This window comes from Cherax quadricarinatus, chromosome 36 (assembly GCF_038502225.1).
Source record: "Cherax quadricarinatus isolate ZL_2023a chromosome 36, ASM3850222v1, whole genome shotgun sequence".
In the NCBI taxonomy this organism is placed as follows: domain Eukaryota; kingdom Metazoa; phylum Arthropoda; class Malacostraca; order Decapoda; family Parastacidae; genus Cherax; species Cherax quadricarinatus.
In genome coordinates this window covers 28,305,423-28,331,104 of record NC_091327.1, presented here as the reverse complement: position 1 = coordinate 28,331,104, position 25,682 = coordinate 28,305,423, and positions in this window count along the sequence as shown.

Sequence of the window (25,682 nt, the reverse complement as noted above, 5' to 3'; positions counted from 1 at the left end):
TAACTTAATGTTGAATATAATTGTAAAAACTGTAAGCACTCTCAAGAATTAACTGATTAAAAACTCAACACTTTTGTGGAAGTCTTTACCAGGTAACTTTTAAGTAATATGATTATAGGTACCTAAGTCAAACAGGAAAATCTATGGATTTGCATTTGCAACTTAAAAATTCTATTAAATTTGGACAAGAGTGTAATGATATTTTACATATAAGATACTTATGTCATGAAGTTGACTGGCACCTTGCCAGGGTATTAACTCCTTCTAGTTAATATATTAAGCTAAATATTCTTGAATATTCTCATAATCGGAATGATAAATAAAATTGCTTAAATGTCAGCCCGGAATTATATAAGCCGGTTGGTTATTTGATCAGTATTACAGTTTATGGTTTAAAAAATGCAGTAAGAACCCTAAATAAAATATATACCCTCTAGTATTTAATTTAGGTGGTTAAAAATGTTACACTCGATAAATCCTCCCTCACGTGTTATAGGATAATAAAATGCAGAACTGCAAGAATACAAAACTAAATTCATAAATTATAAAACATTCGTGTTAGATTATTATGTGAAATCCAATGATGATAGGCTAGGTTCTCTTGAACCAGTTGTTCACTTCTGCTACCTATCATGACTACGTAAACAAGCGCGAGTGATGTTATGGTTAGAAGATGCTGGTGAGTCTAGTGACTCTACGGTCTTCAACTGTTTCTCGCTCTCCTGTATTTAAAGGACGAGGCTTCCTTATGGTTTAGGTTATTCTTTGGAATCCAGAATTTTTGAGGTAGTCCATCATATTCTGCTCTTCGATTACATATATAATATACTAAGAGGGCAAGGGAACAATCTTAAATCAGTACTGATGGTACCAACATCAGAATACATGTAGATTCCTTAGTGGTTCCTTCTCCTCCCGATGACTGCACTAACTGGGAGGTGGAGTAACTAATTGTATTGGTTTGTAAATATACAAATATTAGAACAATGTAATATGAAAGTAATCTGAATTTATAATTAAGATTTCCAATGGTGTGGCCAAAATATTTAGACAATACCATTTACCGTTTACATTTTTTTTCAAAAATGATTGGATTTTCTGGTTATAGCTAATACTTGCATTTTTTTTTTTTTAGTGCTTTCCGATATTCTTTCGTGATAAAGGATCTCTAGCGATTTTGAAAATCTTTGATAACAATTTTTCCTAGGTCTGGAATATGAGTTGAAATTTAATTTCCAAGAGAGTGAAGAATTTTTGTGCTCTCTCTCTCAAAATGATTTTTGCGAAATTATTGAATACACAAATTTTCGCTTGCCCTATTCGGCAAAAAGTGCGTTGCTATTTAAGCCAAAATCGCGTTTTACTATATATCAACTGTTTCCCACCAAGATAGGGTGACCCGAAAAAGAAAAACTTTCACCATCATTCACTCCATCACTGTCTTGCCAGACTCGACATCTCCACTGCCTCCAGCCTCCTTCTTACTGCAACATTCACAAACTTTGCTTCACGCCCATATAAGAGCGTTGGTACCACTATACTCTCATACATTTCCGTTTTTGCTTCTATGAATAATGTTCTTTGTCTCCAGAGATGCCTCAATGCATCACTCACCTTTTTTACCCCTCGACAATTCTATGGTTTACCTCGTCTTTCACAGACACGTCTGCTGACAAGTCCACTCTCAAATATCTGAACACATTCACTTCTTCCATATTCCCTCCTTCCAATCTGATATCCATTCTTTCATTACCTAAATTTTTTGTTTCCTTCAGTACCTTGCTCTTTCCAGTACTCAATTTCAATATCCTTATTTTTACCCACCCTCCCAAACTGGCCCACCAACTTATGCAACTTCTCTTCAGAATCTCCTTAAAGCACACTGCCATCAGCAGAAAAAAAGTGATAACACCTACTTTATGTTAGATTCTTGATCTTCTGATCCTACACCTTTTCCTAACACCCCTGCATTCACTTCTCTTACAACCCCATCTATAAATGCATTAAACAACCATAGTGATATCATGTTTCCCTGTCGTTGGAAAATAATCACTCTCTCTCATGCATACCCTAGCCTAAGCCTCACTATCCTCGTAAAAATTCTTAACTGCTTTCAGTAGCCTGCCACTATACACTTGCATCATCTGTCACATTGCTCCCCTATCCACTCTATCATATGCCTCTTCCACGTCCATAAACGAAAAGAAAACTTCTTTACCCTTATCTAAATATTTTTCGCTAATATGCTTCAACGTAAAAACTTGGTCTAAACATCCCCTCCCTTCCTAACATATTTTTCATCTGGGATCCTGCTCTCCAATCTTACCCTCAATTCTTTCAGTAAAAATATCTTTTCTTGGAGTCCACATGAGTACTAGTCTTCTCCTGCTAATCATCCCCCCCCCACACACAATGTGCTGGGGGACAAAAGATATATCTAACACAAATCTCCCTAGTGAAAGTTTTCATAATTTGTCTAATACTTATAATTCTCTGTAGCACGATTGGTAAGGCGATGGAGTGGCAATCTTAGGACCCCAGATTACGGGGTTGAATCCCTACATTTCATTCAACTTATTTTTATTTGTTAAGAATTTTCAGGGAGCGATCATGTGCGCACACACACACACACACACACACACACACACACACACACACACACACACGACCAGTGCTGTTTCTGGTATTTGTGAACGACATGACGGAAGGAATAGACTCTGAGGTGTCCCTGTTTGCAGATGACGTGAAGTTGATGAGAAGAATACACTCGATCGAAGACCAGGCAGAACTACAAAGGGATCTGGACAGGCTGCAGACCTGGTCCAGCAATTGGCTCCTGGAGTTCAATCCCACCAAGTGCAAAGTCATGAAGATTGGGGAAGGGCAAAGAAGGCTGCAGACGGAGTACAGTCTAGGGGGTCAGAGACTACAAACCTCACTCAAGGAAAAAGATCTTGGGGTGAGTATAACACCAGGCACATCTCCTGAAGCGCACATCAACCAAATAACTGCTGCAGCATATGGGCGCCTAGCAAACCTCAGAACAGCATTCCGACATCTTAATAAGGAATCGTTCAGGACCCTGTACACCGTATACGTTAGGCCCATATTGGAGTATGCGGCACCAGTTTGGAACCCACACCTAGCCAAGCACGTAAAGAAACTAGAGAAAGTGCAAAGGTTTGCAACAAGACTAGTCCCAGAGCTAAGAGGTATGTCCTACGAGGAGAGGTTAAGGGAAATCAACCTGACGACACTGGAGGACAGGAGAGATAGGGGGGACATGATAACGACATACAAAATACTGAGAGGAATTGACAAGGTGGACAAAGACAGGATGTTCCAGAGATTGGACACAGTAACAAGGGGACACAGTTGGAAGCTGAAGACACAGATGAATCACAGGGATGTTAGGAAGTATTTCTTCAGCCACAGAGTAGTCAGTAAGTGGAATAGTTTGGGAAGCGATGTAGTGGAGGCAGGATCCATACATAGCTTTAAGCAGAGGTATGATAAAGCTCACGGCTCAGGGATAGTGACCTAGTAGCGATCAGTGAAGAGGCGGGGCCAGGAGCTCGGACTCGACCCCCGCAACCTCAACTAGGTGAGTACACATACACACAAAATAAAGATATCTGAGCTCCATATTAAAAAAGAATATCTAAAAAAATTTCAGACTAACAAAGAATTCGCCAAAGGCCGCATATTTTCTCAATATTCTTCCCCGTATATATATGTGCTCTTAAAAAAGGTGTCATACTCATGTTGCTCTGCGCGCTAACGACTACCTTAAGCTGCCAAGGTCTGTGTTATATATACTTCACGAGGCGTTGCTTCAGCAACTCTCCTCCTGCTTCGTGATTTATACGAGTGGATGTGAAGACACGTAATGTCCTTATTGATGACAGCAAAGTTAGTGATACGATTTCACGGCCACGAATGTGCTCGTGTTAGGAAATGGCATGTCCAGTGTACTAGCTGGGCACCTAACGTTTGTAGCATGGTGGTGCAGCAGTGAAGTTAGCTAAGTCCCAGGAGTCTGAGGAAATGTCTTGGGATCGATTCCCTGTAGGTCGTAGTACTGTTATTTGCTTAAAACATTTCGTTCTGTGAATGCAATACACACACACACACACACACACACACACACACACACACATATATATATATATATATATATATATATATATATATATATATATATATATATATATATATATATGCAATAAGATCACAGTAAACAGGTGATTTCAGAATATGCAAAACAACCACTCTGAAAGAATAGAGAAATTCCAAGCGCTTTCGTGACTACTCACATGTGAGTAGTCACGAAAGCGCTTGGAATTTCTCTATTCTTTCAGAGTGGTTGTTTTGCATATATATATATATATATATCAAACACTGATCTCTGGCCGAAGGAGACTCGAACCTATGAACCTTGGAACAAGGTACACAGTGCTTTACCATTCTCACCACACTGGACCAAAACCTTAGCGCCCAACTCACGTCTAGCGTAAGCTGGGAGCCACAATATTTAGTTGGATTACGCTAAATTAAATTGCTCTTATTATAATAGAATTAGGTAAGTTTTCAAAGGTACTTTTGGTACAAAATTACTAATTTTTATATAAACGTTAAAAAAATATCTTTTAACGTATAAGAGAAAATTTTAGAAAGGACTTAATTTAAGTGATTTCTTGCTAATTGACCAGTTTTATCTATTCGACACGACATATATATATATATATATATATATATATATATATATATATATATATATATATATATATATATATATATATATATATATATATATATATATATATATATATATATATATATATATATATATATATATATATATATATATATATATATGTCGTGTCGTATAGGTAAAACTGATCAATTAGCAAGGACTCGTTTAAAATTAAGTTCTTTCTAAAATTTTCTCTTATATGTTTAAAGATATATTTTCTTCATTTATGTTAATGTGAAAATTAATAATTTTGTACCAAAGAACCTTAGAAAACTGTCCTAACATCATTATAACAAGCGCAATTTAATTTAGCTTAATCCAACTAAATGTATTTTAGATACATTTACAATAATTTAATAATAAGCTAATACAATTAAATATATTTTTGGGGGGGTTAGGCTCAGAATGATTATTGCATATACAAATTTTCGCTTGCCAAAATCGCAAGTTTTACCTAATATATATATATATATATATATATATATATATATATATATATATATATATATATATATATATATATATATATATATATAATATATATATATATAAATATATATATATATATATAATATATATATATATATATAATATATATATAAATATATATATATATATATATATATATATATATATATATATATATATATATATATATATATATATATATATATATATATATATATATATATATATATATATATATATATATATATATATATACGTGCTTGCCGGCGTGGAGGGAGCCAGTGTGTGGTGCTCCATACATTGTGTGTGTAAACCAGGAACCAACATGGTTTACGCGGGCCAGTTTCGGCAGACATCATCGTGAGTATCCACCGGAGATCACAGAGTTGTGACAAACCTGTGCATCGGACCATTGCTTCTGTATCAGTGAAAGTGCAGTGTGCATGTTGGGATTTGGGAAGTAGCGGTGGTGAGGGGATCCTGGCAGTGGAGGTGTGGAGGAGGTTTTGTTTACATCTGTGACCGGCCGGGGTCGTGGGTTGGGGGAGGAAGTGGCCGCCCACGACACGGTCATTGGATGGTGAACAGAAGAACACCTCGGTTAATAGTGTGAGCATGGTGATTAGTGTGCCAAATGGCGAGGGTTTTTTCTAAATGGAACAATAAGTGTATAACAATTAGCAAAAGTTAGTCAGTGATGTGCGTCTTGAGCGAACACACAGGGTCACTCCCTCCCCCCTCCCCCATCCCAGATGCCCTCCCCTCATCCCAGCCTAGGCCCACTGAATTCCTGACCAAGGGTGTTGCCGTTTAGTGCCCCACCAATTACAAGTTCCGCCGCTTGCTACTACCCCACCCTCATCCCCCATGCATCCATGCTGTCCTTCACCCGTCACCCCACAGCTGGCGCCCTCCCACCCCACGATATCAGCAATGTCACAAGTAGTCGCGGGTTCCCAGGAATCTTCACGACAGAGCCAAAGCTGTCGTTCACCGGGTTCCCAGGAATCTTCACGACAGAGCCAAAGCTGTCGTTCACGAGGCATCTGCCGGGTGTGCCACAGGGAATGTGCACTCAATCCCACATCTGGCAATATCCGTGCACACAATGGATGTCTAGGCTCCAGGAGAGCTCCAAATGAGAACAACCAACAGCCTCCCCCAGCAGACAGGGCTGACAGCTACCGTGACTTCACCTCTACAGAGGACCTCAAATCTGCAATCAAATTAACATCCACCAGGACTCTGACACACATCCCCAAAGCAGCTTGCCCTCAAGCTGCTAACAAATTCACTGACCTGAAGAAAGTCAACGATGCTCCTTCAAACAACAAATCCTGGCACAACTTGCTGCTTTTTGACAATGCCTGTTTGGCTGTCCCACCAAGGAGGGACAAGTCACTAGCAACACATGTTATTAGGGCAATAAATGCATTCCCAAGGGATGACAACCTCGTCCGTCTCCCCCCTAGGGCGACAAACACCCGCCGGGCAAATGCCAACAACAGGACACCCGACACCTCAAAAATCAGAGCCCAAATTAGCAAAAAAATAGAAGAGGGTAATACTATTGGAGCTCTGAGACTTATAACCAGTGAGGATACCATCGCTCCCAATGACGTCAGCACGGCGCAAGCTCTGAAGGACAAACATCCACCCAGGGCTCCCAGTACAAACATTGACCTCCCTGACATTACAGCAGGCGAAGAACATCTAACCTTACAGGATGCTGATGTGTATAAAGCTGTTATGTCATTTCCACAGGGCTCAGCAGGAGGTTTCACCAGTTTAAGGCCTCAACACTTAAAACAAATACTCAATCCAGCACTTGGTGAGGTTTCAGAGAGGCTTCTGTCTGAACTCACCAAATTTTCCAACCTGTGCCTGGCTGGCAGTGTCCCAGAGGCCATCAGACCCCTTTTCATTGGTGCCTCATTGTGTGCCCTCCGGAAAAAGGATGGCGGAATCAGGCCTATTGCAGTGGGTAACACCCTTCAGCGCCTAGTCGCCAAGGCTGCAGTAGGAAGGGTGAGTCAAGAGGCTGCTGCAATGCTGAAACCAACTCAGCTCGGTTTCGGCGTTCAACAGGGCTGTGAAGCAGTTGCCCACGCAGCACGAGTATATATCAAAAACATGTCCGATGAAAAAGCCTTGGTCAAATTGGACTTTGCCAATGCTTTCAACTGAGTCAGAAGTTATGCTGCTCTCCAAGCAGTTTATAGAAACTTCCCTTCCCTTTATCCCTTCATAGAATCGTGTTTCAGTGCGACTTCCAAACTATTGTTTGGGGACCATGAAATTGACTCGTGTGAGGGCGTGCAACAGGGGGACCCTCTCGCCCCCTTTCTATTTTGTTTGGTCATCAAGGAAGTCACGGAGGCACTCTCCAGCGAGCTCAATATCTGGTTCCTGGACGACGGTACCCTAGCTGGCACAACAGAATCTCTCCTAGAGGACATCAGTAAAATTAAAGACATGGGAGAAAGCCTGGGCCTTTCTTTAAACCCCACCAAATGTGAAATAGTTTACCAATCAACAGATGATCCAGAATATTAGTGCCATTTTACCAGGAGCACGAGCCATTGATCCAGCCAATAGCACTCTCCTCGGTGCTCCTCTTGGGTCCAATGTCATCGATCTGATCCTAGGAAAAAAAGTCTCAGACCTCCGGACGATGGAAAGCAGGATGAAAGACATTGACACACACGATGCCTTCTACTTACTCACCAGGTGCCTGTCAATCCCAAAACTTACCTATTTTCTGAGATGCTCCCCAGCCTTCAGCAGTCCAAAACTCAAGGAATATGACTCTCTCCTGAAGGCCATGCTAGAGAGTGTATTGAATCTTTCCCTTGACGATGGAAAGTGGTTGCAAGCCTCACTTCCGGTCAGGCTTGGAGGGCTAGGAGTATGCAGATCCTCCCAGATTGCTCTACCAGCTTTCCTATCCTCTTCCATAGCATCAAAAGAGTTGATAAGACAAATTCTTCCTGACACCCTCAGTGACTCAGCAGGAATAGAAGACTCTAGCTATGCCAGTGCCATCACCGAATGGGAGACTCTTGCTGCTCCAGCACCAAACCCTAGTGCATTACTGGCTCACAAACAGTCAAGCTGGGATGGCCCGATTGCTGAAAAGGTGCTTGCCAACATGCTCAGGGCTGCAACATCAGATAGGGAGATTGCCCGTCTCCAGGCTGTGAGTGTACCTCACTCCGGGGACTTCCTCCAGACAGTTCCCATATCGGCAATGGGAACGCGACTCGACCCTAAGACCCTCCGTATTGCATTGGCTCTGCACCTTGCTGCCCCAATTCACACAGAATATATGTGTATTTGCGGCGAAGTGCAAGCTGACCAATACGGTCTGCATGGTCTTAACTGTTCCAAAACCAAGGGCTGGCATGCAAGACACAATGAGGTCAACGACATCATTAAGAGAACCCTTGCTACAGCTGGATGCCCTGCCAAGAGGGAGCCCCAATCACTAGCAGCCAACAATACCCACAACCCAGCAAACCGCCCCTACGGGATCACCATCTATCCTTGGAAGAATGGCAAGCTCTTAGCATGGGACTATACCTGTGTGTCCACACTGGCTGACACCTATATCCATCACAGTGTGGGGCGACAGGGAGGAGCTGCTGACCACAGGGAGGAGTACAAGATCAGCAAGTACAGGGACATTAGCCAACAGTATCAATTTGTCCCAGTGGGATCAGAGACCTTGGGATCATGGGGAAAAAATGCCACACGTTTCCTTAAAGAATTGGGTTCCAGAATCATCGACACCACCAGGGACCCAAGGGCAGCCACTTTCATGTTCCAGCGCCTCAGCGTCGCCATCCAGAGGGGAAATGCTTGCTGCATACTTGGGTCGCGTCCAGCCTCAGAGGAGCTGGAGGAAATTCATGATTTTTGTTACATTGTGCCATTGTATTCATGTTTATGTTTTTTTCTGTAAATGTATTTTGTTTATTAATAAATGTTCACATAGAACATAAAATATATAGGGGGTGGTAGGAGAAGAAAATATTCAAACAGCTCCGGGGAGAACCTTGAGTTTTCCCTGAGGTACGTTTATTGTCTTCTCTGAGGATGAGGGTCCCCATTCCAGCTATTGAGGTGGTACTTCCCTATCTATCTATCTATCTATCTATCTATATATATATATATATATATATATATATATATATATATATATATATATATATATATATATATACATATATATATATATATATATATATATATATATATATATATATATATATATATATATATATATATATATATATATATATATATATATATACACATATATATATGTATATGTCTGCATATATATATATATATATATATATATATATATATATATATATATATATATATATATATATACCTTTATATATATATGTGTGTGTGTGTGTGTGTGTGTGTGTGTGTACTCACCTAATTGCACTCACCTAATTGTGGTTGAAGGGGTCGAGACTCAGCTCCTGGCCCCGCCTCTTCACTGATTGCTACTAGGTCCTCTCTCTCTCTGCTTCCTGAGCTTTATCATACCTCTGTGTGTGTGTGTGTGTGTGTGTGTGTGTGTGTGTGTGTGTGTGTGTGTAGTGTAAATATTTTGCACAGAATTCGTAGTGTAGAAATTAGGAGGTGGTGTCGAGTTAATGAAAGTATTATCCAGAGGGCTGAGGATGGTTTGTCGAGATGGTTTGGCCATTTACAGATGTTGGAGCAAAATAGGACGACTTGGAGGTTGTATAAATGTTTAGTGGAGGCGATGATCGGTATGGGTCATCCTAGAAAAGGAAGGAGGGACGGGGTGAAAGTTTTCTGCGCAGACATGTGTGAGCGTGTTAGATACGAGTCAGAGGAGACGATTGTTTTTTGGTATTGACGCGCTATGGGAGTGTGAGAAGGGATTCAGGGAAACCGGTTAGCAGGACTTGAGTCCGTCTTGGAGGTGAGAAGTACAATGCCTGCACTTTAAAGGATGAGTTTGGGATATTGGCTGTTTGTAGTGACGTCTGGACTGTCTTTAACTGGGCGCCTCTGGAAAGACAGCGATTATGTGAGAATGATGGTGAAAGTTTTTCTTTACTTTTTTGGTCACGCTGCCTCGGTGGGAGACGGCCTAGGTGTTGAATAAATAATATATAATATATATATATATATATATATATATATATATATATATATATATATATATATATATATATATGTATGTATATATATATATATATATATATATATATATATATATATATATATATGTATATATATATATATATATATATATATATATATATATATATATATATATATACATATATATATATGTATATATATATATATATATATATATATATATATATATATATATATATAATATATATATATATATATATATATATATATATATATATATATATATATATATATATATATATATATATATGTATATATTGCTTATTTTATTATTTTTTAACACATCGGCCGTCTCCCACCAAGGTAGGGTGGCCCGATAAAGAAAAAACTTTCACCATCATTTACTCCATCACTGCCTTGCCAGAGGCACACTTACACTACAGTTATAAAACTGCAACATTAACACCCATCCATCAGAGTGCAGACACTGTACTGCCCATCTCCAGGACTCAAGTCCGGCCTGCCGGTTTCCCTGAATCCCTTCATAAATATTACCCTGCTCCAATGGCGTGCAGAGGTTTGGTGACACCCGGGGCCAACTCTTTGATTGTATGCCCCGAAGACTCAAGTATAAGGCCTAGTACTGAGAAATATTATGAGAAAGGAAGATATTTTGAATATGTAAAAATAGACGAAACATGAAATAAACACTTTATTCGATTTAAATATAAATCAACCAAATTTATTAAGTTCTTTTCCCTAAATGATTCCTCCTGTCAGAAAACACTTGACATTCAAGACCTTAGATAGATTTGTATTAATTTCAATTTTGAAAATGACCTTTCACAATTTGCGACTGAAAATGTGATTGTTAGCAGTGATGTGTATGAAATACAGCGTGAGAAAGACATCCCTCACATACTGCAGTAAAGACTCTACAGCATCTTTAGGATCAGGTGGAATTCTATTTCCTCCAGCTCGAAGGACCATCTTAATATCAATAATTTCGTCATATAACTGAATGTATATTATTATGATGTGGCAGCCAAAGTCTGAACATTCCATTTGTAATTTCTCTCTTTCTTGTTAATATTTAATTGGGGGACACCATTTAGTCTGAACAGAAAGGGTATACCTGGAGTGTACCTGAAGAGAGTTTCGGGGGTCACCGCGGCCTGGTCTGTGACCAGGTTTCATGGTGGATCAGGGCCTCATCAACCAGGCTGTTGCTGTTGGTTGCACCAACGCGACGTACGAACCACAGTCCGGCTGGTCAGGTACTGACTTTAGGTGCCTGTCCAGTGCCTTCTTGAAGACAGCCAAAGGTCTAGTGGTAATCCCCCTTATGTATGCTTGAAGGCACTTGAACAGTCTTGGGCCCCTGACACTTATTGTGTTGCCTCTTATCGTGCTAGTGGCGCACCTTCTTTTCATTGCTGGGATGTTGCATAGTCTGCCGAGTCTTTTGCTTTCATAGGGAGTGATTTTGGTGTGAAAGTTTGGTACTAATGCCTCTAGGATTTTGCAAGTGTATATAATCATATATCTCTCCCGCCTGCGTTCTGTGGAGTACAGATTGAGGAACTTCAAGCATTTCTGTAATTTATGTATTTTATCGCAGTTATGTGTGCCGCGAAGGTTCTCTGTATATTTTCTAGGTAAGCAATTTCACCTGCCTTGAAAGGTTCTGTTAGTGTGCAGCAATATTCCAGCCTAGATAGAACAAGCTACCTGAAGAGTGTCATCATAGGCTTGGCATCCCTAGTTTTGAAGGTTTTCATTATCCATCGTTTCATTTTTCTAACACATGCAATTGATGCACTGTTATGGTCTCTGAGGGTGAGACCCTCTGACATGATCACTCCCAGGTCTTTTACATTAGTTTTTCGCTCTATTGTTTGGTTGAAATTTGTTTTATAATCCAATATAGTTTTAATTTCCTCGCGTTTTCCTAATCATATTGTTTTCTGCAGCCCATTTCAAGATTTGGTTGATGTCCGCCTGGAGTCTTGCAGTGTCTTCAAGGGAGGACACTGTCATAGAAATTCGGGTGTCATCTGCAAAGGAAGACACGGTGCTCTGGCTTACATCCCTGTCTATGTCAGATATGAGGATGAGGAACAGGATGGGAGCGAGTACTGTGCCTTGTGGAACAGAGCTTTTCACCGTAGCCGCCTCAAACTTTGCTCTGTATACTAGTCTTTGTGTTCTATTTGTTAGGAATTTATAGATTCATCTACCAACTTTTCCTGTTATTAATTTATCACGCATTTTGTGTTGTATTACTCCATGGTCACACTTATCAAAACCTTTTGCAGAGTCTGTGGTCTAGAGCATCCAGGGCCTTGTCATAGTGGTTCAGTAGTTGGGACAGATGGGAGGAACCTGCTCAAAATCCATGTCGCCCTGGGTTGTGTAACTGATGAGTATCTAGATGGGTGGCGATCTTGCTTCATAGAACCCTTTCAAAGATTTTATATGGGACATTAGCGCTATCAGTCTGTAGTTCTTTGTTATTGCTTTACTGCCCCCTTTGTGGAGTGGGGCTATGTCTGTTGTTTTTAGCAGTTGTGGGATGACCCCTGTGTCCATGCTCCCTCTCCATAGGATGTTCAAAGCACACGATAGGGGCTTCTTGCAGTTCTTGATAAACACGGAGTTCCATGAGTATGGGCCTGGTGCAGAGTGCATTGGCATGTTATTTATCGCCTTTTCGAAGTCATTTGGCGTCAGGTTCATATCAGATAGGTTCGAGTCTACCAAATTCTGTCTGTCTCTCATAAAAAATTCGTTTAGGTCATCGACTCTCAGTCTGGTTAGCGGCTCGCTTAAAACCGAGTCATACTGGGACTTGAGTAGCTCACTCATTTCCTTGCTGTCATCTGTGTAGGACAGCAAAGGCCCAGTACTGGATGTCGTTCTCGACTTTGATTTGGCATTAAAAGATATATTTTGGGATTTTGGGTTTCTTTCAGTTTCATTTATGGCTTTTAGTTCTTCCCGCGTATCTTGGCTCCTGTAAGATTCTTTTAACTTTAGTTCAATGTTTGCTATTTCTCTGACCAGTGTCTCCCTACGTATTACAGATTTTTTTTTTTATAGCCGTTCTGTTATTCTTTGCCTTCACCTGTATAGAGCGCCCCTCTCTCTCTCTAGTTTACATCTCCTTTTCCTTAAGGAAATATGCCTTGAGCATACCTCAAGTACCACAGAGTTAATTTGTTCTAGATATAGGTTTGGTTCCGTGATGCTTAGGTTATCTTCCCAGTTTATGTAACTTAGGACTTGGTTTACTTGGTCTCACCTTATGTTTTTGTTATTGAAGTTGAATTTGGTGAAGGCTTCCTCGTGTCTGATCACATTTTGTCAGTCTGGGGCCCCGCACAGACATGTCTGTACCTCTATTATGTTGTGATCTAAGTATATATTTTTGATACGGTAATATTTCTTATCAGATCATCATTGTTAGTGAAGATGAGGTTTATGGTAAAATTGGTGCAGAGATTTAAAAGCTCATGTGTGCGCGAGTTTTCATTTGAGCTGCCTCCTGGTGTTATCTCTGCTACAACATTATTTGCTACATTCCTCCATTTTAAGTGCCCTAGGTTGAAATCACCCAGGAGCAAGATGTTGGGGGCAGGAGCTGTATGATTTTCCAATGATTAGTTTTCAAAATCTGTTCCTGGAATTGTTGGGAAGTTGCATCCGGAGGCTTGTATACAACCACAATGACCAAGTTTTGGTCCTCGATTTTTATTGCCAAAACTTCAACTACATCATATGAGGTATTTAGAAGTTCCAAGCATATAAGTGACTCTGTGATGAACAGGCCAACCCTCCCCCCATCCCCTTTTTGCCTGTTCATTCTGTCGAATCGGTATAGGTTGTAACCCGGAATCCATATTTCATTGTCAAAGTGGTCCTTTATATGCGTCTCTGTGAAAACCGCGAACGTTGCGTTTGACTCTGTAAGCAGTCCACGGATGAAAGGTATTTTGTTGTTCGTTGCTGGCTTTGGACCCTGTATATTTGCAAAGATGAATGTCGTCGGATTGGTGGTATTGGTGGTATGGGGGAGACTTATTTTTCCTGACACTAATATCTGTTGCTTTGGAGTGGAGGCCATCGACTGTGATTCCACTCCAGAAATGATCGGAGTTGGTGTACGATTTCTGTTATTTCCTGCCAGCTTTTTCTCCTTCCTGGAGTGGCTGTGGCTACCCAGGTTTTCCCATGGTCTGGATGTTTTTTATCTTCTTGTACCCTTCAGTTGGTGCGCCTGACAATATAAGTCATAGCCCTATCTTTCCTGAACTAAACAGTGACACATTTCAGGGTGGAAAAGCTTACAGGAAGGGAGGCTGCATTTTCCTGTTGTCATATGGGCACGGCATTTTCTGGGGAGGTCAAAGTTGCACGTCCCATTTGTTTTTCCAGATATTCCATGCCTGCAGATACCAAGTGCATAGAATCTGCATTGACCTGGTTTCTGTTGGCATTGGTTTTTCCATGTCCTTGTTTACACCTGTTCCCTCACTAGAGCTCCTGTCTCCCTCCAGGCCACGAACATTCATTTCTCCATTCTTACAGTTACTGTCTACCAGGACAGCATTTGTACCAGGGGCGATAGCGCCATCTGGCCCAGACTTTTTATTTCCCCATCTGTTATAGAAATCTGTTATAGAAAGGGCTAACCACTGCCTCTGTAGTGCGGTGAGCCTCCAAGAATTGATTTATCACCGCTGAAATTTCAAAATCACTATCTTAATTCCCTCTTTAATTGGATGCCCCCCTCCCCCCCAAATGGATGGCCGGGGCCACCGCCCCATCGTCCCCATCCCCCTCTGCAGGCCACTGCTCTGTTCACACTCCAACAGCATGTCAAGTCCTAAAAAACATTTGTTTCCATTCGCTCCTATCAAACTCTCACGCATGCTTGCTGGAAGTCCAAGCCCCTCGCACAAAAAAACCTCCTTTAGCCCCTCCGTCCAACCTTTTCTAGGCCGACCTCTACCCTACCTTCCTTCCACTACAGACTTATACACTCTCGAAGTCATTCTGTTTTGTTCCATACTCTCTACCTGTCCGAAACACCTCAACATCCCCTCCTCAGCCTTCTGGATAATAGTTTTGGTAATCCAGCACCTCCACTGCCTCCAGCCTTCTCCTTGTTGCGACATTCACCATCCATACTTCACACCCATATAAAGTTAAAAAGACAAAGGTTTGTTTTTCTTTTTGGGCCACCCTGCCTCGGTGGGACACAGCCGATTCGTTGAAAGAAAGAATATATATATATATATATATATATATATATATATATATATATATATATATATATATATATATATATATATATATATATATATATATATATATATAATTGTAGCTGACGTCGCCATCACTGGCGACGTCAGCTACAATACTGGTGATACATCTACTGTAGCTATTGTCCTTTCTAGTCCATTGTCACTGCAACTCGTAAAAATATGACAGTGGGCGATTGTAACTAAATTCACAATAACCTGGAGAGTTGGCTTTATACAAAAATTGCAATTTAAGTTTCAGATGGTTTCGCCGGCCGCTCCTGCTATGTATGTTCTAGCTCTGTGTACGCACAGCCTCAGGTTAGATTCCGGTCCAGTTGATAGTGAATGTTGTTGGAGTTATCCATTGTAATTATTATGAGTTAATATTTATGCGAGACTTTTTCGTTATTATTACTTTTTATTGTTACTGTTATAATATTTTAATGATAATATTACTCACCCTTAATTATCTGTACCATTGAACTTTCTACTTCAGTGATGGTTAGGGTTTGACAAGGTTAAGAATCCCTAACTTTATTGACAAGCTATTTACAGGTTAAGGATTCCTAACTTTATTGGCAAGCTAAGAGCTGTTACCTACGTCAGCTCATTTGAAAGCATTTTTATTGTTATGAAAAATACAAGTTGGGAACAGGATGAAGTTGGAGCCATCTGTGGGCCAGCATCGTCCTTTGATCAACTGACTTTATCTCGTTGACATCATAATGTTGTACGAATGTGTTCCATACTCGAGTCATCATGGGGATAAATGATCTTAGATGATGTGATGTTCTGGAGAAGGGTACAGACAGAGTGAAGTTGCTGCTTTCTGCCCGTCTTGTGGTACAGAAGCTTGGTTCACGCTGTCCTCGAAGTGGATCCAAGTGTGGTAATTTAACAATATATTTCCATGTACATAACAGTAAGGCCACCCACATCCCTCCTGTGGTGGAGGCTCTGCTGAAATGACAGATCTATCCAGGATTGGTATATATATATATATATATATATATATATATATATATATATATATATATATATATATATATATATATACATATATATATATATATATATATATATATATATATATATATATATATATTTATATATATATACATATATATATATATATATATATATATATATATATATATATATATATGCAATAAGATCACAGTAAACAGGTGATTTCAGAATATGCAAAACAACCACTGTGAAAGAATAGAGAAGTTTCAAGCGCTTTCGTGACTACTCACATTATCAAGGAACAATTGGAACTTCTCTGTTCTTTCACAGTGGTTGTTCTGCATATATATATATATATATATATATATATATATATATATATATATATATATATATATATATATATATATATATATATATATATATATATATATATATATATATATATATATATATATATATATAAAGGAAAACCGTCTTTGTAGATCCGTCTGCAGGATATTTTTTCAGTCACTGGGGTAGTGAACTTTAATGATCAATAGGACATCAACAAAATATTTAAACGTTAAACTATTTAAGAATTTCATAGAAAATATTTTATTACTACTGTAAAAATTGTCTAATATACTACAACACAGGAGATAATCCTGCTGTTCTCAACGAGTACGAATTATACTCCCGTTGTTCTCAACCGGCCAGAATTATATCCGATTTGCTTTTAATCGAACGAAGTATATATATTTTTTACCTGTTATTAATAACTACGATTGTTCTTATTGGTTACAAATAGCCTTCCCATTATTATCAAGCCAAATGAGTAACTGTTCTCAATGAGGGTGAATAATAAGAGCATAATAAAGAAGGAGCACTGCAGCATGACTGCTGGCCCATGCTCCTGTTGCTTTCAGTGACTATGACTAACACTTCCATTATATTGCACCTGTTGTTCTCCTGTTGTGCACAACGGGTTCATATAACACTCCAGGAGTTAAAAGCAGATCTAACCGATAAGTTATATTATTTTTATGCCATATATCAGAGAAAAGAAAGTCTAAAAACGGAAACTAGATTGAGCATTACAAAACCATAGCAAATAATTATTTAACACACACACACACACGCACACACACACACACACACACACACACACACACACACACACACACACACACACACACACACACACACACACACACACACACACACACACACACATGGAGTGATAGTGGATTTTTGGTCCAACAAGGTCATTACAAGGATCACTGATAGTTGTCAGTGAACAACCCGAGAAGTGATATACGAGTGCCACAAACCAGAAAAGGGAGGTGATGGATACAGTTTATATAAAACAATTTGAAAGTTGATTCAGTGCCAGGAGAAACAGAGAGAGGCCGGAGGCCTAGCGTGGTGGCGTTGCCACAAGCCAAGGCCTGGGTGGTGTTGCCACAAGCCAAGGCCTGGGTGGTGTTGCCACAAGCCAAGGCCTGGGTGGTGTTGCCACAGGCCAAGGCCTGGGTGGTGTTGCCACAAGCCAAGGTCTGGGTGGTGTTGCCACAAGCCAAGGCCTGGGTGGTGTTGCCACAAGCCAAGGTCTGGGTGGTGTTGCCACAAGCCAAGGTCTGGGTGGTGTTGCCACAAGCCAAGGCCTGGGTGGTGTTGCCACAAGCCAAGGCCTGGGTGGTGTTGCCACAAGCCAAGGCCTGGGTGGTGTTGCCACAAGCCAAGGCCTGGGTGGTGTTGCACAAGCCAAGGCCTGGGTGGTGTTGCCACAAGCCAAGGTCTGGGTGGTGTTGCCACAAGCCAAGGCCTGGGTGGTGTTACCACAGGCCAAGGTCTGGGTGGTGTTGCCACAAGCAAATATTAGCAAATTCAACCAAAGTAAGTGTAACTCAAGCCAGAGAGAGAACAGATAAGGCTAGATGAGTTAGTGAATAATTAAACTACCATAGAGCGAAGGGAAAGAGAAAAAAATCAAAGGGAAAATATCCAGTTTTCTTTTTCCCTGAAACGAATGTGATATCCTAGAGCGGTATTTGAAACACGGTTCATGTGATAAACACATTGAAGAAACGAAAAGGGCAGCAAGGGACCAGGAGTGCTATCACAAGTGAATCATCGCACATCCACAACTGAGCAGGGATCCTGGAGGACACCTGCCAGACGTAATGTACAAATCACCTGTTTGTGGTTGCACGTGAGACTGCACAAACTGTTCCTGCATCACTGGTAGCTGTTCTGGAGAGCAGATTATCATACATACAGCACTTAACTTTTACTAGGGAAGAAAAGCTGAGAATGGAAGTGTTGATACCACATGCTAGGTCGACACAACATCAGTGATTGCTAGGTAGGCGCTAAGGTCAGACAAACATACACTAGCTAAGCTGAAAATAGGTGTAGGAGCGGGACAAAAAGGTTTTTGAAATGGACAGTAACTTAAATAACAGTGTAAACATGAGAGACTCATACACAGCACACAACCTGCCAACCGTTAGCCAATGTAAATAAACAGGAACCACCAACTCCTCACAAACACCACCCACCCACAAACTCCTATTACACACCCCCTCTTTCCCTCCCTCTATTTCTCCCTCTCCCCCTCTCCCTCTCATCCCTTCTCTCTCCCCCCCTGTGACTGTCCCTCCCCCACTCTCTCTCCCTTATTTCCTCCTCTTTCCCCATCCACATCCGTGTATCTTTTCACCATTGTCTCTTCATCCCCCTCTCTCCCTTTCCCCTCTCCCTACCTCCTTTCCCACTCTCTACCTCCCTACCTCACTCTCACTCTCTCACACACCCTCTCTCTCTTCCTCTGCATCTTCCTTCCATCCTCCTCCTCCCCCTTTATCTCCCTCCCAACTCTCCCCCATTGCCTTTCCTTCACTCCCCTTCCCCCTCTCTCCCTGTACCCCTGGACCCCCTATCTTTCAGCCCATCTCTCTCTCCCTCTGCCACTGTCCCCCCTCCCTCTCTCATTCACTCCATCCTTCTCTCTTTCCCCTCTCCCTCCCTCCCCACAATCCCCTCTCTTTCCCTTCCTCTCTCCCTCCCGCCCTTCTACCCCCTCTCCCTCTAGCCCCCTTCTCACTTTTCTCCACCCCCATCATTAATTGTCCTCTCCTCTCCCCATCTCTCTCCTCCTTAAAGCCCCCACTCCTACACATGCACACAATGTCAACACCAACCCCCCCATCTCTCTCCCCCCTTAAAACCCCCCATTCCTACTCCCACAAACTACAACACCGACCTCCCCCCCCAAAAAAAAAAAAATAGTGGCTCAGAAAGGAAGTCAAAGGATCAGAGGAAAATGGTTCTGGCAAGGAAGTGTGGATGAAAGAACAATGTAACAGGATGCAACAAGAGTGGGAGAGGAAACTAGGTGAGCCTTCTGCAAAAATGGAAAAAAGGATGGAGGCAGAGCTTTCTACAAAACTGGGAAAGAGGGTGGAGGAGAAGAAGAAGGGAGTCAAGTAGAAGCCACAGAAGCCAGGATAAGGGCTCTAGAATATGAGGTAAATAGGCTGAAGCGAGTTACAGGGCTATTGCCCAGAGGAGACATATCATTTGAAGCTAGTAAACCCATACTGAAGAAGGAGTCAAACGGAAAGGAAGGAGACAAAACTTATGCTAAGGTCCCATCAGCCCACTAAGTAGGGCCGAGGAATGAAGGGGGAGAGCAGTTGGGAGCAGGAATAGCAGCAGGGGAAGAGAAGGTGGAGAGGAGGATAGGTCACAGGCAGAGGCACGACCATGCCAACAAGAGCTACAGGGAAAAAAATAAGGGAGACAACGGCCGTGTACAAATGAGACCCTAAGACACAGACGGAAAGGCAAGGCAATGGGGAGAGAAGGGGGGAAAGTCAGTGATTATTCATGAGCTTCAGGAGAGTGAGGGGAGGACACACAGTGAAAGACAGCAGGAAGAGAAACAGGAGATTGAAAACATCAAGGAAATAGGCAAGGAGGACATGACTGAGAGAGTAAATTTTTAGAGAATAGGGGATTGCTTAAAGAGGAGATATCGGCCGGTCAAGCTGATTTTCAGGACAGAAACAGTGTGAAACAGAATCCTGCACTAGAAACCAAGGCTGAAGGAATCATCAACATACAAGACGGTGTTCCTAGACCGAGACAGAACAAAAACAGAACGACAGCAGCTGAAGAAGAGGACACAGAGGCGAAAGGGACTAGGAAGAGAGACAAGGACAGAATCAGTAGAGAACAACCAGACAGGGCAGAACAAGTGCAGGCACACACAGAACCACCCCCAGAGCCCCACAACCAAACATGCTATCCCAACACAAACCACAGTCCACACTTACATTTCCCACCCCACACTACACTGTAGAATCCCACAGCACACTGCCACATCCCCCACCCTCACAGACCCCCAGAACATAGTGTTGAAAAGGAAACTAAAGGTATGGTACACCAATGCTGATGGAATAACGAATAAGTGGAAGGAGTGGCACGAAAAAGTCAAAGAAACATCATGGGACATCATAGCTCTCACAGAAACCAAGCCCACAGGAATGATAACAGATACCATCTTTCCAATGGGATATCAGATCCTGAGGAAAGACAGAGGGAACAGAGATGGAGGAGTGGCACTGCTCATCAAAAACCAATGGGATTTTGATGAGCTGGAGATGGAAGACAGAGGAGAAGCAAGAGAATACATAATACGAGCACCTCAGTCTGGAGGTCCCAAGGTTGTAACTGCAGTGATGTATAACCCACCACAGAACAGCAGGAGGTCAAGGCAATAGTATGGTAAGAGCAACAGAGCTATGGTGGACACACTGGTGGAAGTGGCCAGGACTCATGCGAGCAGGCAAAACTGCTGATTATGGGTAACTTCAACCATAAGGAAATTGACTGGGAAAACCTGGAGCCACATGGGGTCCCGGAAACGTGGTGGGCTAAGATGATGGAGGTGGTACTGGAAAACCTCATGTACCAACACTTACGGGAAACTACCAGAGAGAGGGGAGAGGATGAACCAGCGAGACTGGACATAGTATTCACCCTGAGTAGTGCAGATATTGAGAATATCACATATGAAAGATCCCCGGGGCCAGTGGTTCTGAGCTTCGAATGCATAGTAGAGCTACAAGTGGAGAGGGAAGCTAGAAGGGCAGGATGAATGAAGTCAGATTACAAGAAAGGGGACTATGCAGGCATGAAGAATTTCCTTCATGGGGTTCAGTAGGACAGAGAACTTACAAGGAAGTCGGTAAACGAGATGAAGGAATATGTGACAACAATGTGCAAGGAAGCTGAGGAGAGGTTTGTACCGAAGGTAATAGAAATAACGAGAAAGCCAGGATGAGTCCTTGGTTCACCCAAAGGTGTAGAGTGGCCAAAACCAATGTGGTAGAGAATGGAAGAAGTATAGAAGGCAAAGGACACAAGAGAATAAGGAGAGCAGTCGTAGAGCCAGAAATGAGTATGAACAGGTAAGAAGGGAGGCCCAATGGCAATATGAAAATGACATAGCAGTGAAAGCCAAATCTGACCTGAAGCTGTTGTACAGCCACATCAGGAGAAAACAACAGTCAAGGACCAGGTAATCAGGAAGGAGGGATCACATGAAAAGATCGCGGGGTATGTGAGGAGCTCAACACGAGATTCAAAGTGTTCACAGTGGAGACAGAAGGGACTCCAGAAAGATGGAGAGACGGGGTTCACCATCAAGTGTTGGACACATTACATACAACCGAGGAAGAAGTGAAGTGGCTGCTATGCGAGCTAGATATATCAAAGGCGATGGGGCCGGATAACGTCTCTCCATGGGTCCTGAGAGAGGGAACAGAGGCGCTATGTCTCCTACTAACAGCAATCTTCAACACATCTATCGAAATAGGGCGACTACTTGAGGTATGGAAGACAGCAAATGTAGCCCCAATTTTTAAAAAAGGAAACAGACATGAAACATTAAACTAAAGACCAGTGTCACTGACATGTATAGTATGCAAAGTCATGGAGAAGATTATCAGAAGAGTGGTGGAGCACTTTATCAATGACAGTCAGCACGGGTTCAGGGACGGGAAATCCTGTGTCACAAACCTATTGGAGTTCAATGACAGGGTGACAGCAGTAAGACAAGAGAAAGAGGGGTGGGTGGTAGACTGCATTTTCTTGGACTGTAAGAAGGCATTTGACACAGTCCCACACAAGAGATTAATGCAAAAGTTGGAGGACCAGGCAGGGATAACAGGGATGGCACTGCAATGGATCAGGGAATACCTGTCAGGAAGGCAACAGCGAGTCATGGTGCGTGGCGAGGTGTCAGAGTGGGCGCCTGTGACGAGCGGGGTTCCACAGGGGTCAGTCCTAGGACTGGTGCTGTCTCTGGTATTTGTGAACGACATGACGGAAGGAACAGACTCAAAGGTGTCCCTGTTTGCAGACGAGGCGCACGTCTACCAAATAACTGCTGCAGCATGCGGTCGCCTAGCAAACCTAAGAACAGCATTCCGATCTCTTAATAAGGAATTGTTCACGACCTTGTACACCGTGTACGTTAGGTCTATATTGGAGTATGCAGCAAGCATGTAAGGAAACTAGACAGAGTGTAAAGGTTTGCAACAAAACTAGTCCCGGAGCTATAGGGTTTGTCCTACGAGGAGAGGTTAAGGGAAATCGACCTGACGACACTGGAGGACAGGAGAGATAGAGAGGATATGATAACGAGATATAAAATACTGAGAGGAATCGACAAGGTGGACAGAGACAGGATGTTCCAGAGATGGGACACAGCAACAAGGGGTCACAGTTGGAAGTTGAAGACTTAGATGAATCACAGGGATGTTAGGAAGTATTTCTTCAGTCACAGAGTGGTCAGAAAATGCAACAGTCTGATAAGTGATGTAATGGAGACTGGATCCATACATAGCTTTAAGAAGAGGTATGATAAAGCCCATGGAGCAGGAAGAGTGACCTAGTAGCGACCAGTGAAGAGGCGAGGCCAGGAACTATGATTCGAATCCTGTAATCACAATTAGGTGATTACAATTATGCGAGTACACACACACACACACACACACACACATATATATATATATATATATATATATATATATATATATATATATATATATATATATATATACATGTATATATATATATATATATATATATATATATATATATATATATATATATATATATATATATATATATATATATATATATATATATATATATATATATATATGTCGTGCGGAATATGTAAAACTGGTCAATTAGCAAGAACTCATTTAGAATTAAGTCCTTTCTGAAATTTTCTCTTATACGTTTAAAGATATATCTTTTTCATTAATGTTGATGTAAAAAAATATAATTTTGCACCAAAAGAATCTTAGAAAACTTATCTAACCTTATTATAACAAGAATAATTTATTTTAGCCTAACCCAACTAAATATATTTTAAATTTGTTTACAGTAATTTAATACTAAACAAACACAGTGAAATATATTTTTTCGTTAGGTTCAGGATGATTTTGGCGAAATTATTGCATACACAAATTTTCACTTGTCCTACATGGCAAGATGAGCGTTGCTATTTAAGCCAAGATCGCAAGTTCTGCCTATTCGGCACGACATATATATATATATATAAATATATATATATATATATATATATATATATATATATATATATATATATATATATATATATATATATATATATATATATATATATAATATATATATATATATATATATATATATAATGTATATATATATGTATATATATATATGTATGTATATATGTATGTATATATATATGTATATATATATATGTATATTTATATATATATACAGTGGACCCCCGGTTAACGATATTTTTTCACCCCAGAAGTATGTTCAGGTGCCAGTACTGACCGAATTTGTTCCCATAAGAAATATTGTGAAGTAGATTAGTCCATTTCAGACCCCCAAACATACACGTACAAACGCACTTACATAAATACACTTACATAATTGATCGCATTCGGAGGTAATCGTTATGCGGGGGTCCACTGTATATATATGTGACATGTAAGAATTAAAAAAAAAATTAACAAATAGCTGATAGTAAATGAGTGTAGTTACTCAGTTATCACGTTAAGAACAACAGGAATGCAAAAGTCTTCGGGGATCATGTTAGCATCAGGAACCGAAAGGTACTCAAGTATAATGTTTGCAATAACAGCTATGTAAAGTTACTCAGGTGTCATTTAGCAACATCAAGAACGTAAAGTTACTTCTGTATCATGTTATCAGTAACAAGAACGTAAAGTTACTTGGGTATCATTTTACTATTAATAAAAACTTAAAGGTATTCATGTATGTTAGAAGCAAAAAGAACGTAAAGTTCCCCAGGTAACATGTTATCAATAACAAGAACGTAACGTTACTTAGGTATTATGTCGTTACCTCAAATTATCTTTTATATAAGGAGACAAGACAGCCCCTGCAGTACTGTGCTGGACAAGACTAACAGCCTGGATGAATAAGACCAACAGCCTGGATGAATAAGACCAACAGCCAGACTAGAATGGAAATATAAACACAAATGCAGTATAATGTGATCCTTTATTGACAACGTTTCACCCACACAGTGGGCTTTTTCAAGTCACACACGGATCTACCTGGGGTTGGAAGGTACGAGAGTATTTATAGTCATGTTGAGGTCAGGTGGAGAATGCTGCAGCTGATGATCTACCGGGTGGGGTTATAGAGTCTTGGGTAGCTTGGCAGGGGTATTGGACAAGTTTTGAGTAGACCTTCTGCAGTGTTCTATGTTCTTATGTGGGATAGCGATGAAGAAGTTTTTTTTTTTTTTTTTTTTTTTTTTTTTTTTGGCTATCCCACATAAGAACATAGAACACTGCAGAAGGTCTACTCAAAACTTGTCCAATACCCCTGCCAAGCTACCCAAGACTCTATAACCCCACCCGGTAGATCATCAGCTGCAGCATTCTCCACCTGACCTCAACATGACTATAAATACTCTCGTACCTTCCAACCCCAGG